Source organism: Talpa occidentalis, unplaced genomic scaffold (genome assembly GCF_014898055.3).
Source record: "Talpa occidentalis isolate TD23 unplaced genomic scaffold, MPIMG_talOcc4v2.1 talOcc4.16, whole genome shotgun sequence".
Lineage (NCBI taxonomy): Eukaryota > Metazoa > Chordata > Mammalia > Eulipotyphla > Talpidae > Talpa > Talpa occidentalis.
The window spans coordinates 15,549,571-15,564,189 of NW_023601653.1; the positions used below are offsets into that span (position 1 = coordinate 15,549,571).

The following is a 14,619-nucleotide window of genomic DNA, read 5'->3' on the forward strand; positions in this document are numbered from 1 at the left end:
CTTTGTCCAAAGTAAAGAGAAAAAGAGACTGAAGTCTGAAGATAGAGGACTATTTAATAATTTAAGTGGGAAGAAATTAGATTCATACCTTTGGGGAAAGACCACAGAACGTTGATTAATCCTCCACCCCTCTGTGTATTAGTGTATCCAATCTCTCTGTGGGAATTAAATAAAACTATTCAAGGGATAGTATTCAGTTTTAAACAAATGCCAGAGGGCCAAGGAGAAATGATTCTGGGTCCTGACATCTAAGCTGGTTGGAAAGACCTTCGGACTAAGAGATATTCTATTCCTGGGACATGCAGGGAGGAGGGGATGATCTTGAAAGGACCTTCAAATTGTTTACAGAGCTGGCCCTATCTTCAAGCTGAGAAGCCCAATTTGGGTTCTGGTATGCATTGTCTGGTTCCTTTTAATTCTTTAGGAAAAGAAAATACCATTTGATTGTACTTTGGTCTGCTTATGTGACCACAGAGGCAAAGCCTGCTTCTCACATTCGATGGTTCTTGGTTCTTTAAGAATATCTGGATATATAACATACAGTGACACCTGAAACCAGACCAACTGGGTTTAAATTCTGACTCTGCCTAATTGCATGCCTTTGAACAAGTTATCTAAATACTCAATGCCTCAGTTTCCTCCTTTGTTAAGGTGTGGTGATAACAGTAGCTCCAACAATGTAGAGCTTTTGTGAGAAAAACATATACAGTGCTCAGAGGAGTACCTGGCACACAGAATGTTCAGCAATTCTTAGCTATTGCTATTTATTCACATATGTAAATATATTTAATATACTACTATATCATGTATTTATGCCTTAAAATGTTAAATATAAGTATAAAATTAAAAAAAAAATTAAATAGAAAATTATTGTGTGTATTATTGCAACTCCTCACTGCATTTGTAGCATCATGTATACTACTCCATGTGTTCTCACTATTGCTCTTAATCTTAGAAAGTATGACTTTATTTATGCACTGGATTTTTAAAGAAATATCCTAGTAAGTCATGTATTCATCAACCTTCATAATGTCAGGACTCTGTTTGGATGATGAAATAGCTTCAACTATTTCCCTACAAAATTGCCATGTCACTTACTTTTCCATGAGTGACACAGTTCACTGATCCATATGTTCATCATCATCATCACCATCGTCATTATCACCATCATCATCACAATCATCACCACTATCCTAGTTATCAAGTTAAGTATTGAAGGTTCACCAGGTACCAGGCAATTCTAGTTGATCCAAATGACTAATAAGCATGCAATGTGTACCAGGAAAAACTTGAGAGTCTAGGAATGTAACAGTGAACAAAATCTTTTCTTTAACCTTAAGGAGATAGTAATCTTTTGTAAATATGGTTTCACTTAATCTTCCTCTAAGTAAGAATAATTATAACTTCTGTTATTGATAAAAAGCTTGAGGCTCAGAACAACTATTAAAATTTGAAAAATCATGTGTTGCTTCCTCAACATCTTGAATCTCTGACGTAACAAGTATCCATTTATAAATATCTATAGTTCATGTTTAGTAAAAACTTGCTTCTTTATTTGACAGTCATTCAAATTGACATTTCTGAGAAAGATATATTAAACAACTGGGCTAAAATTTTGCTTTGGATAGAATTCCAATGAAACATTTTTAGATTCCTCTTCAGAAATATACAAGGAACAAGGTATACTCAAATATGAAAGCAGTGTCTTGTTGTTCTTGGCTTTGTTGAAAACCAATACAAGAAAGCTTGAACAAAAGTGAAGGGACAATATTAATTTCTATAATTGAAATTTAGAGGGATAGATGCATTCAGGTATGTCTTGATCCATGTGCCTCAAAGAATATCATTGGGCTTGTCTTGATCTCTCTGTTGACTTGACTCTACTTTTTTTCTTTTGGCTTCAGTTCTAGACAGGAAACTCTCCTTGTGGTTGACTTGTACTATCAGCTAGTAATCATATAGAAGTTTCTTTTCATATGACTCTGCCAAGCTCCTGGGGAGAACTGTTTTTGAACCTGTTCAGGTCATATGACCACCAGTTCTAGGGGATATGGGCATTCCATCTCTAGGTCATGTCACTTACTAAGAGACACTTACTAAGAGAAACTTTGTCTTTGTCTCAGTTCATTGCCCTTTTGCCCAATTGAAGAAACAATCACTGTTTTCCCTTCTTACCCAAAAGTCATGGGCCAGACTGGATTTTTATAGAATACAAGAGATCTAAATATTGCTCCAAGAGAAGAATTCTGGAAGGGTATGGATCCAGTGTAACTAGGAAAGTCCAAAGCTACACAGGACAGAAAGCAAGCAGAGAGTGACAAAGAGTCCAATAAAGTTCACCAAAAGTAAGCCACAGTTAATCACTGGAATAAAAGATTAATGTGGTCACTCTGGTAATTTCATTACTTTGCCAGAAGGTTTGAATTACTTATCTGAAACTTAAAACTGGAAAATTTATGTGGGATTAACTTTTTACTGTAGTGATAAATGCTAGAGCTAACCCTTCCAAAGTAAACATATGCTCCATATGGGTTGAGTCACAAAATAGTTGCACTAAAGAATATATTTCTTTGCTAGTTGCTGGAAACTTTTGCCCTTGAAAGTTTCTAATCTTCCCCAAAGCAAATCCTCTTCTTGCATAAATTTATGATTGAATTGAAGAAAGCATCTAGGTGATAAATTTTATGTACACTTTACACTCAAGATTTTTCTTTTCATTTCCCTATGTTTTCATCTCCCCCTTTCTGTGCGTTCTCAATTTCTTCCATTTTTCTTTCCAGCTTTATGCCCAATGCATCTGTCAATCTCAATTGACTGCCTTCATTTTCCATAAACCCCTGTCATCATACACATAGATGTCTCATAGAACAAAGCTTAAGAATTGCCCTGGGGATCTCCCTGGTGGTGCAAGGGGTTAAATCTCAGCACTATGAAGCTATCGGCAGCCACCACAGCATGAGTTTGATCCCTGGTCAGGGAGCTAACCCACATGGCACAGCAGACCTCTCCTGCTGCTCCCCTCAGCAGTGTATTTCAGTGGATCTGCCTATTCTGCTCCCCACTCTCTCTGGTGAATCCTCTCACTGAACCCCCCCCCCCCACCCATACCTCTGACCTGTACCCTAATTCTTGCATGCATAAATAAATAAATCTTAAAAAAAAAGAGTTGCTCTGGGAAGATTTCCAATAGCAGTCCACACCAAGGTGTGATTTTTGTAAGAGAGTTGATTCCCACTCTGATGACAACCTTGCTCACATGTGGAGCAGATAAAAAAGAAAGGGACTAAGCAGTCCTAAGCCTCTTCTATGCACTAAACACTATGAAACTGTCGATGTCCTCTTGCTCCTCCTCTCCCCAGCTTCTGTGAACCAGCTCTGCTCACCATCTTACGGGAAAGCAAGTTGGTTGAAAAAGGGTAACAGCCAAAATTTAAACCATCTGCCTGACTCCAGAACTCTTTTCTGTTCCAGTTCTAATTACTATGTGATTTTTATGTCTGGACACCATGTCCTCTCCATTTTTTCCTCCTACATACTTCTTTAATTTCCACCCTCCAGGGTCTACTTTAGGCTATCACCATTGGTTCCTGGACAACAGCAACAGTCTCAACTAATCTTGACTCCTTGCTTATTCTTCTTCATGCCACTCTCCAATTTGCTTAATGACCATCCTAAATACCGATCTTCTCAGGATGTCCTTTTTCTTTAAAACTCCTGAAAGGCCCCAGCATTCTTATGGTCAAGTTCTTTTTTTTTTTCAAATGTAGTTAGATCTACCTTCCTCTACATCCTCAGCTACATCTTTCTTTTCCTTTATTTTATGTTCCAGTCATACTGATTTCTCCTAGGTCTTCACTCGTCTTGAATGCCAGTGTTTGGCTGCCTGTTCTTTCCTCTACCATCTGCCATTGTCTCTTTACTTTGCTGACTCCTATTATCTTTCTTGACATATCACTCCTTCTGGAAAGCTTTTCCTGACTTCCTAGTCTGTGTTAGATTCTGCTGAGCACTATGCATTCCCCTAGCACCACACACCTCTCTGAATGAAGTGTTTATCACATCCCAGAGAATTTTCCCAAGAAGGGCATAGAGCATGGTGGTCTTGCTCACCAGGGACTCCCTAATACTTAGCACAATGTTTGACATTGCAGTTGGCCCTCATTTTCTATTTGTCAACTGTTCAGTGACTTCAAGTTATGCCATTGCCTATGAGTCTCCCTGAGACACTAAATAGATGGTATGGGGTTGATCTCCCCAAAAGGGTCACGTAGGCCTTTCTCAATATGGCTAGCATAGGCCTCTTCAGTAATTTCACCTTGGTATGGCTTGGAGAACTAAAAGTGGGTGGAGACCATGTGAGCCTTGGGAGATCTAAAGAATATAGATAACTTTAAGTTAAGAGCATCCTCTAGGCTCTTAAAATTCTAAAGCCCTAGAAGCTAAGAGAAACTTTGTCTTTGTCTCAGTTCATTGCCCTTTTCCCTAATTGAAGAAGCAATCACTGTTTTCCTTTCTTATGACCTAGAAGCATGTAATTGGTATGTGGGAGGTTAGCATCCAGGATCCACCGGTCTATTTAGGGATGTGTGGCACATACAGAGAAAAGAATTAGTTAGCCTGGGAACCATTGTAATAATTGTCTGAGGAGGCCAGGAAAATCAATTTTGACTGGTGTGTTCAGAAAGTCTGGTTGGAAAACAACAGCTCTGATAGATATTTAGGATTGGAGGATCAAAAAAGAGTTGGAAAGGTATCCCTGGTGAGGGAAGAGTATGATCAATGCCAGAGTTAAGACAGGAGGTGATAGGTCTTCCTGGTGGTGCAGGGGTTAAATCTCAGTGATAACAAGCTGGTGCCAGACACTGAGGCAAGAGTTCTATCCTTGGCCAGGGAGATAACCCACATGGCACAGCAGACCTCTCCTGTCTCGCCTGCTGCTCCACAGCAGTGTATTTCAGTTGATCTGCCTATTCTGCTCCCACTCTGTCTCTAGTGGAGCCCCCTGCACCTCTGGTCTATACCCCAGTTCTTGCATGCATGCATAAATAAAAATAAATCTTAAAAAAAAAAAAGACAGGAGGTGAGTTAGCTGGAGTGAAGGGTTTGTATGGAGAAGGTAGACAGGATTAGACAGGTTGGAAGGGTTTGATTTTACTGAGTCATGAAACCAAACTGAGAAGTTGGCATTTTATGCTATTGAAGGCAGTTAGGAATTTTCTTGATATGCATATGATATAAAATATACAAACATTGTTATTTTAGAAACAGAAAATTTTCCTGAGTATTTCAGAAAGGTCAATGTCTTTCTTGTTCCGTTTCTACTAATCATTTCATAATTGTTAGATTAATATTCTAACTCCCACTAGACTTTAACTTTCTTGAGAGGAAGAGGCATTCTTGTTTCACATCTTCAGTGTCTAGCACATTTCCTGGCACATATCGCATGTTTGTTGAGTGACTAACAGATGCCAAGAATTGGTTAATCAGTCACTAAGGAATCAAGGGGTTATGTGATTTGAAATAAGCAGAGAAGAGATAATTGGTTAATGACAATAAACAAGGCATGACAGAGTAGAGACTTGGGATAGCTCTAAGTACTGATGCTAGAGATGTTTGGAAGAACTGTATGCGTCATCCTTGGTAACATATGGACTGATGAGACTAGATGAGGAAAAGAAGTAAGAAGCAGGTGTAAAATACTGAGAACCTGCAATGGATGGAAACAAGAAATTGAAAAGTAAACTGACGAACTTTTTTCTATGCCTGGTAGCCCAAAATGGAAATCTCTCACTAAGGAGAAACTAGACAAATATTGACTGAGAAACCAGAGATAATCATTCAAATAAAAACTTTTGAACAAAATGAGAAAGTTTCTAATGATGCTTATTTTGGTCCTTATCAAAATTTCATAGTGAAACAATATTATAGCATCATTATATTATTGAAAAGTATCTATAAAAATCTTCATGACATGCTGAACAGAATCTATGGAAAAGGTGAATCACAAATTTTGTCTATGGCCTTCAGGATTATAAGAAATTTTGGCTTTGCTTTTGCTTCTATGAATTTTTAGAGTTCTCTTAAAAACTATAAACACCTCTCAAGGAGTACTAATGAATCCTGGTTCTGTTTTAAAATTGTTACAGGGATAACTTAGGTGTTTTACCTTTGCTGAAATTGCTTTGCCCATCAGAGCAAGATATCAATTTTGGAGCCACGTATATACACATGAGAAAAAAAACCATCTACTTGTGAAACAGGAAGATGAAAAATATGCCAAACTATCCATCCTTTATGGCCATCAAGCTCCTTTACTTTACAATATTATTTTCAATTACATCCTCAAGTGGCACTTTTATTTTATAATTTAAAATTGTGCACTGGATAATATATATACCTGAGAGTAGCTTTACTACATCATAGTCCATGGAAATAAATCCTGCCCGTATCCACTCTAGTGTACTTACCTTGTAAATCTCCGTTAACTACATGGAGGCATTATGCATATGAGAAGTGGCATTTTTTTTTTTTTATTACCACTTGGTTGGAGCTCACTCAGGCTTCCCCTGCATACTGGTTTCAGCATGCGATATGTAAAATGGAATCTTTCCAAATCACATCTTCTCTCTGCTTAAGTGTGTGTTCGCCTGTTGCTCACTCTGCAATTTCTCCTTGGTTTCCAAATCCCCTCCCACTGGCCCTCACAGAGCAGCTCCAGAGAACAGTATCCTCCCATCGGTTTAGCAAACAGCTGGATTTCCTAGGCAGCCCTTTGGTTGGTGAGCAACTGTGTGTGCTCCAGTGACTCACACACTCGTAATTATGTGCACTCAGGGGCTCTCCATCCTGAGTTTGGTTTTTCACCTCCTGTAGTTTAAGTCATAAAGAGGGGACTTTTCCCTCTTTTCTAAAGCCCAAACAACCTGCTTGGGGCAGCCTTTGTGAGTCCTTCCGCAGGTTTCTGTTTTCCCTGTCCCTGCTGATCCCTCTGGCTTTCAACCAGGGTTTAACCATAAGACTCCTGCCAGAGTCCTTCAAGAAGAAAGGTTTCCTGCATGAGTACACTATATTAATAAATGAAACCCAACCTTTTAAAAATTACACTGTCAGAAAAACCCATTAGGCTGTAAAAGAGTTGAAGTAAACATTAGATTTTAATATCTACTGCTGCTTAGATTTTTCCGAACTGAAAAATCCCTGGTGAGCACTTAAAACTTCATTACTCCACTGAAAGGTTGTGAAAGGCTATTTAAAGGTTTTCAATTTTGTTGAAGTCTAGAGGTTATTACAGCTGGAAAGAATACAAACCCTAATATTACAAGGAACGAAAGGAATGAAATTTATGTTCTCATCTTCCCTGCAGTTTAATCCAGGTCTATTAGATTCATTGGTAAAAATTAGGGCAGGTTCAAAACTTTTCTACAGGTTTGATGAAAAATAATATTTGGACACTATGAGACATATCGCTTTCTGCATCACACTCAGAGAAATACTTATCTCCCAGGTCTCTGGTCAGAAGTTATTTCAATATCAGTCTCTGTTTAAACAGTTTTCAAAATGCAAAAATTTTGTTCATACCTGCAAACACTACCCAAAATATCAACACATAAAATTGGACCTTCAACTCAGACTCCCCAGTACAAGTAATTTGATAGTGATGTATTCTTTTTCAGTGATTTCCAAAAATTCTAATTTCTTTTAAAGGGAAGAAATTTTGTGACTTAATTTCCTTTTATTTTGCCTAACCTGAGATTAAAATGATTGAACCGAGTAGTATCAGATGCTTTATAAATCCTTAATTTGTTTTTAAACACCCACTTGATCCTCTCCAGCCAGATTCTGTACTGTGACATGATTTTGAGCTTAATAGAATGTTAAGATCTACCTGTCCTTCTACCCACTCATCCACCTACTCACCTGTTCACTCACTCTGCAAACATGCCTGGCACTATGCAGGGTTGCAGGAGGTCATGAAAAGATTACTGACTATTGGGGTGTAGACAAGTTACAAGCTGCAGCATAAAGTGGGGTGATGAGTAATGTTCTGGAGGTGTGTCCAAGGAGCAGTGAGCTCTTAGAGAAGAAATCTGACCTCACTGCCTGATAGAGAAGTTTATTGGAGGAAAAGATATTGAGCTGGATTTAAAAGAATGTGTCATGGAGAAAATGGTGAAAGGGAGCATAAGGCAAACCTTATATTTAGGCCTGGTGGTATATAAGGGCAAAACTTCTAATTCAGGTTCAAGGTGGTCATTGTAGAGTTTTGGCATGAGAGGAGTCTGGAGAAGTCTGTGATGAATGGTGAAAGGCTGTTGTTGAGTAATGCATGTGTTTGTTTTTAATCAAAATTTATGAATGTGCCATTCATTTAAACTACATCATTTTGGGAGTACAACTTCACACCTCAACATTGCACAGAAGTATAATAGATATGGTTAGGGATTTTAAATTTTTTTCTAAATATAAAGGTAATGATATGCGATTATGAAAAATTAAGAATTTAGAAAAGTATAAAGGAAAAAAATTAATCATCCATTATCCCACCATGCATTGTAAATCATTGCTTAGATTTTGTTGCATTTCTTTCTAGATTTCTATACTTTGGGGGGATATAGTTGACATCAAATCATACAATTCTTATATATTGTTATTTATCAAGTAGTAATAAACAAATGTATAATTATTATCCTTTCCTCCTAATCATAATTTTAATGGTTGCATCATAACCTATTATAATGAAACCATTGCTTAATTGATGGATTTTAATATTACTTTTCAGTTCTGACACTATAAACAATGTCATGATGACCATTTTCTGCATAAATATTTTTCCAAATTTTAGATTATTTTACTAGGTTTTGTCGGATTGTGTAGCAGTTGACTCAAATATTAGCAATTGTTGTGTAGTAGTTGACTCAAATATTAGCAATTGTTACTTTCATAAATGGAAACTTTGGGTATAAAGGTAAGATTACTTTGTAGTTTCCTGATACATGTTATACTTTTTCTAAATTATTTTAATGCTTTATTCTTCTGCAAGAGGTAACATGAAGTCCCTCTTTCGTTGCATCTTTTCTCACTGTAAATATTATCATAAAAGCAATTTGCTAATTTGGTAGTGAAGCATAGTAAGCCATTTTTAACGTTTTAATCTACATTTCTTTGAGTCCATTGATACCAAGTATTAATTCAATACTTATTAATATTTTGAAATTCCTCTTCTGTGTTCATATTCTTTGACCATTGTTTATAAAGGATTTGGAAAGCCCTTTGAGAGAACTGGGACTTTATCCAACTAACAATGGGGAGTCACTGAAGCTTTTCAAGTTTTTGCAGTAGCACAAAAATGACCAACCCAGTAATATCACTCATTGCTCTTTGATTATTAGCTCCATATAATACTAATTATATATGGTTTGAAGAGCCATGATGATAATAATATATTATAAAAGTGACTGCTATTTAATACATTCTTACTACCAGTATTTTCTAGGCATTTCTAATATTATTTTAATTAATCTTCTCAGTATTATGAAGTAGTTATTATAATCTCTGCACCATAGCTTGAAGTTTAGGAGTGGAAATTATTCATCTTTCCTTCCCCCTGATTACATCCATTAATATATATCCTGTAATGTAATGTCTAGACAACTGTAAGTATACACATGGGATTTGTCATATGACTTAAATGTTCACTCCTAACATACCTAAAATATAAACAATCGGCACTATGTTTATATGCAACTGCACAATGTGATTTCAAAAGCATTATTATTATTGTGTCTATTTTATAAATATACATAGTTAGTGGATGATCATTTGGGGAAATCTTAATAAAGTCATTAGGTAATTTGGCTATTAAATATGTGGAGTTGACACCATTTCCCCAAGAAAGTTCTCCTCAGTTTTAGGAAAGATTGTATGGTATATAGATCTAATTTCAAGACTGGCCAGAACTTATCTAAATCAAGCAATACAAAAAAAAAAAAAAAAAGCAAGTGAGGTTTTCATAATTCTGGTTTTGAACTGTGGTTCATAACCTAACTTCTAATCATATTTTTCATCCAAAATATGTGTTGATTCCAACAAGGAGTTAGAAATTGAAATTTGTCTTCAAGAGGAAATAAGCACCAGTAATCCACCAAATTCCCTTAGCATGTTCTCTTGTAATAAATACTTTCAGGGAAAGTACAGAAGGGGGCCTCCCCGGTGGCACAGCGGGTTGCTATGAAGCTGTCTGCAGCCTCTGCAGCGCAGGTTCGATTCCCAGCTGGCCAGGGAGATAGCCACATGGCACAGCAGACCTCTCCTGTCGCGCCCGCTGCTCCCCTCAGCAGTGTATCTTGGTCAGTCTGCCTGTTCTGTTCCCCTCTCTGTCTCTGGTGACTCCTCTCACCCTCCCGTGCCTCTGGCCTGTACCCCAGCTCTTGTATAAAAAATAAATAAATCTTAAAAAAGAAGTACAGAAAGATATAATGAGTCATAGAGAAGACAGCCCCAAGGAAGTGGTGTTTTGCCTGAGGTGAGAAGGTTGAGTTAGAATGGCTGTGTCAGGTAAAGATGCTTGGGAGAGGTCCTGAGAGGGAAAGAGAGGAAGGGTTTCTTCAGAGGTCGGTGTGGTTGGAAGCCAGGCTGGGCTGTTTCCATTCTGAAACAGAGTGGAAAGGAAATGGTTGTGTAAGCTCTGCTGGGAAGTCAACACTTCTGGGTATTCATGATTTTGTTTAATATTGTTCTAGCAGAGGGGTGAAGAATGGTTCTACCATTAAGTATATAGGCAGGTGAAAAAGAGTGGTGTTTGGTAGGAACTGAGAAAAGAATTATAAAGGGCTAATATTTTAATGGTATGATCAAACTTTCTAAAAATAATGGGCGGCACTGAGAATGGCTGTGCTATTTCTGCAGAGAGAGATAAGGAAGAAGACTGGATGGACAAGAGGGGAGAAGAGACGCCCCCAAGGAGGCAGATGGAGCAGAGTCATGTGAGGAAGAAGCTGTGCTTGCTTCTCAGCCTCGGACTTGTACCAGGGACCTGGGGCACATGGTACGAGCCCTTGAAAGAGTCAGAGATGTGGGTGAGAGACCCATGGGGAGGCTGGCAATGGCAGCCTTTGTCTTGTATTTTCATTTTGCTCTTTTCCTTCCAGACTTGCCTGGCCCCTTGTGCCTCTTTCCTATGGTTCCCCACCAGAAGGTGCCTTAGACCTGTGCCAAGCATTTGGGCCTCAGCTGCCCTGCTTTGGTTTAACCCTGTTTGGCTGGGCATTTACCCACGAGGGGATGGCTAACTTTGGGTATTTGATTGGAAACTATTTTAACTATATTTTTTCTCTTCTTTATTGCACACTCCTTGTCTCTGTTGCACACTAATTATATTAAAGCTCTTTCCTATTGAAGGTCTTACACAATAAAATCATGTTTATCTTATGCAGTGGATGGCAGAACTTATTTTGAGTAGGTAGGTTTGAGGTCCTAGGTGCGCTTCACCTTGCCCTGTAACATTTCCTGTATGGTCCTTTTAGAATGGGATTATATCTGGGATGTGTGTGTTGTGTTTCGGGGGGTAGGGAAATCACTGGATTGAATCATTTAAGGGAATGAGTTCATAAGATTGCTTTTCTTTGTTGCTTTGGAGACAGTGATTGTTGTGACCATACTGGTGTATGGGGTAAGGGAAAAGGGTAACTGATACAGAAAGGAAAGGGGACACTCTAGCTGATCTAGAGAAAGGAAGAAGGAGGAATTGGGAAATAAAATAGCTGTCATCTCATCCATAATTTTGGCTGGCTCTGGTGCTGGTAACTAGATAAATCTGTATTGCACTGATCATAGCTCAGACCACATGGCACGACAAACCTCTCCTGCCACGCCCGCTGCACCCCTTAGCAGTGTATTTCGTCAGTCTGCCTGTTCTGCTCCACAGTTGGGCCCTGGTGAATTCTCTCACCCTCCCGCACTTCTGACTATACCCAGTGCTTGTATAAATGAATAAACAAATCTTTAAAAAAAAAACCCATTTTAATTTCCAGACCCACACTCAGTTTACTAGTATTTGCATTTAGTTCCTTTCTCCCTCTACCACTCCCTTTCTGTCTTTCCTTTTCTCCCTCCTTCTATCAAAAAAGGACCATGCGTTGGGCATAAAACAAGCTGAATCTTTCTTTAAACACAGTTCAAATATTAAAGACCTATTATCACCAACCCTCCAAGTCCTCTCAGGATTGATACTCCTTGTTTTGTTTTCCAATCACAATTAAATTACTTTTAATTTCATAACATAAATACAATCTGCTTGTTGTTCCCACATTTCACACCAGGGTGACAGTTCGTCTGAAAGCGTTTAGTGGGGAAATAATCATTTCAACCCAAACAAGATAAATGCATGCTCTTAAGAGTTTCCTTTGCCTCCAAGTATTTGATTTTTCTCCACAGGTGATAGGAAATTCCTTATTTGACTCTTTCTTAAAAAAATAAATACACCTCAGTTGCCAGCAATTAGAAGCCCAACTTTAAATTGTTCTTTTAATAACACTACATTTTTGCCTTATTCAGATGATCTGATTTTCAGAGCTATGACTATAATAAAACAAGTAACTGTGCTAAAATTTAGATTTTCTATTATGAGAATGATAACGTTAGAGGAACCAATTAAATTAATGGTGCTCTGAGTAGGATGCTGTCTGCTGCATTGCTTGTCATATAAAGTACCCTTCTCTCAAGCTTCTGACCCCAAACTGCACGCACACTCAGATTTTCTCATTAGATGCCTACCCAGATGAATTAGTGTTCAGGTGCTCACTGCAGTACCAAATGCTTGACTCTCAAGCCTGGGTCAACTTGATCTAGCTCATGCAGACATCACATTAACAGCAGAAACATTCTTACCTTGAAATTGTAAGACCAATCCTATATAAGATTAAGTCCTGTTTCTCCGAACTTCCTGGCGATTACTCTTCTCATTTGACATTCATTATATACAACTGTTCTGAAATTTTATTATTTATTTATATACATTCTCACAGCCCATTTCTCCCCTTTACAACATCAGAAGGTCTTCTCACTGATAACCAATTTACTAAATAACATCTACCCGCTCCTTGAAGACTTCACCCTGTCACTTTTCTAGATGGAACTTGACCCTGTCCAGAAACTGGTAAATTAAGGACTACTGCCAGAGGCAAAGAGAGGGAAAATCAGGGGAAAAAATGACATACTGGTAACCCAAACATCTTATAAATATGTAAAAATATCTCACATTCCTTTTCCAGGCACTGTCTAGAGAGGCCATAAGAATCAGTCACAGCCAGTGAGGCACAAGTTCAAGTCAGCTAAGAACTGTCTGCGAGAGCTTATGCTCCTGGTAAGAAGCTGGGGAAGTAAGAGTGACTGTTTTTTCCCTCTTTCCTTCTTTTATACTGTGGTGCAATAGTATAAGGATGTGTAGTGTGGAGCTTCCATGAAGATCCTGCAGCCACACTGGTGGCCATTGCTTATACACTGTTGGTGGTAAGAGAGAAAAGTGGGAAGTGTTCTTGATGACATCATAGAGACTGTGTATGTTCTTCCTTGCTGAGCACCAACTACCCCAAAACTTAGCTGTTTAAAGCAATAACCATTTATCTAGCTTAGAATTCTATAGCTGCCTGTTTATGCTGGATTTGGTCTAATTCATGCATTTGTGGTGAGCTGTGGGCTAATTCGTGCATCAGTGGTGAGCTGTGGGCTAGTTGCCAGCTGGTTGGTATACAGAGGAGTGACAAGTGCATAGTTGGGGTGGCTCATTCCACTCCACATGGTTTCGTCCTCCAAAAGAAGTTAGTCCAAGCTGATTCACAGGGTGGTCAGTTAGAATTCAAGCATAAAAATGAAACACAACAAAATCTCCGGAAGCTTAAGTTCAAAATGTTTGCAACATTGCTTCTGCTGCATTCTCTTAGATCAAGAAAGGTTGCAGGCAGTGTAGACTCAAGGAGTGGAAAATAGGCCCAGCCTTTTGATGAGGGGAGCTGCAATGAATTGCGGCTAATTTTTTTATCTGCTGCAAATACTGAAATAATCCTGGGATCACCTACCTTTGGACATCTTGCTATGCAAGCAATAAATATCATTTTGATCTAAACCACTACAGTTGGTTTTATGTTACTTTCTGGCGATGTTGTTCTAATTGATCCAACCAGCATTCCAGCCCTCTTGCAGTCCAACAATTGACCCTCAAGTTGAGGAGGTAGCCTTCACTCTAGGCAAAATTACAAGTTAAACTCTTTAATGTTCAGAACATAAATACCCCATGCGATACTTGGAGTGCTGGCATGCTGAGAAAATTATCCTCCTTTTAATCAACAGCACAGAAAATCTGCATTTCTGGGCATGGGAGTGATTTCCACTTTTAATTGTCTTTTATGCTGTTTCTGTCAAAGAGGAACAGACAATTGCCATCCCACTGGGATTACCTGTTAAACCTTCCTTTAGAGTCTCTAAGCCTCAATTTATTCTGTCTTGCTTTCCAGGTAGCTGCTCGCATGCTGGTCTCCAGCCCTGGATGGCACCCAATGCTGTTACCTCCATTCCCCATGGCTCCCTATTCCTGCCACACCATCTCCAGGACCTACTGCTCTGCCT

General features: G+C 38.5%; 1 long non-coding RNA gene across 1 annotated transcript in view; it reads right to left on the reverse strand.

The window, feature by feature from the left end:
• LOC129145939 (uncharacterized) overlaps positions 1-146 on the reverse strand; it is a 138,004-nt gene extending 137,858 nt beyond the window's left edge. The window contains exon 1 of the long non-coding RNA XR_008552158.1: positions 89-146. This is a non-coding gene — a long non-coding RNA (uncharacterized LOC129145939). The remainder of the gene's footprint in view (positions 1-88) is intronic.
• Between the last annotated feature and the right edge of the window lie 14,473 nt (positions 147-14,619).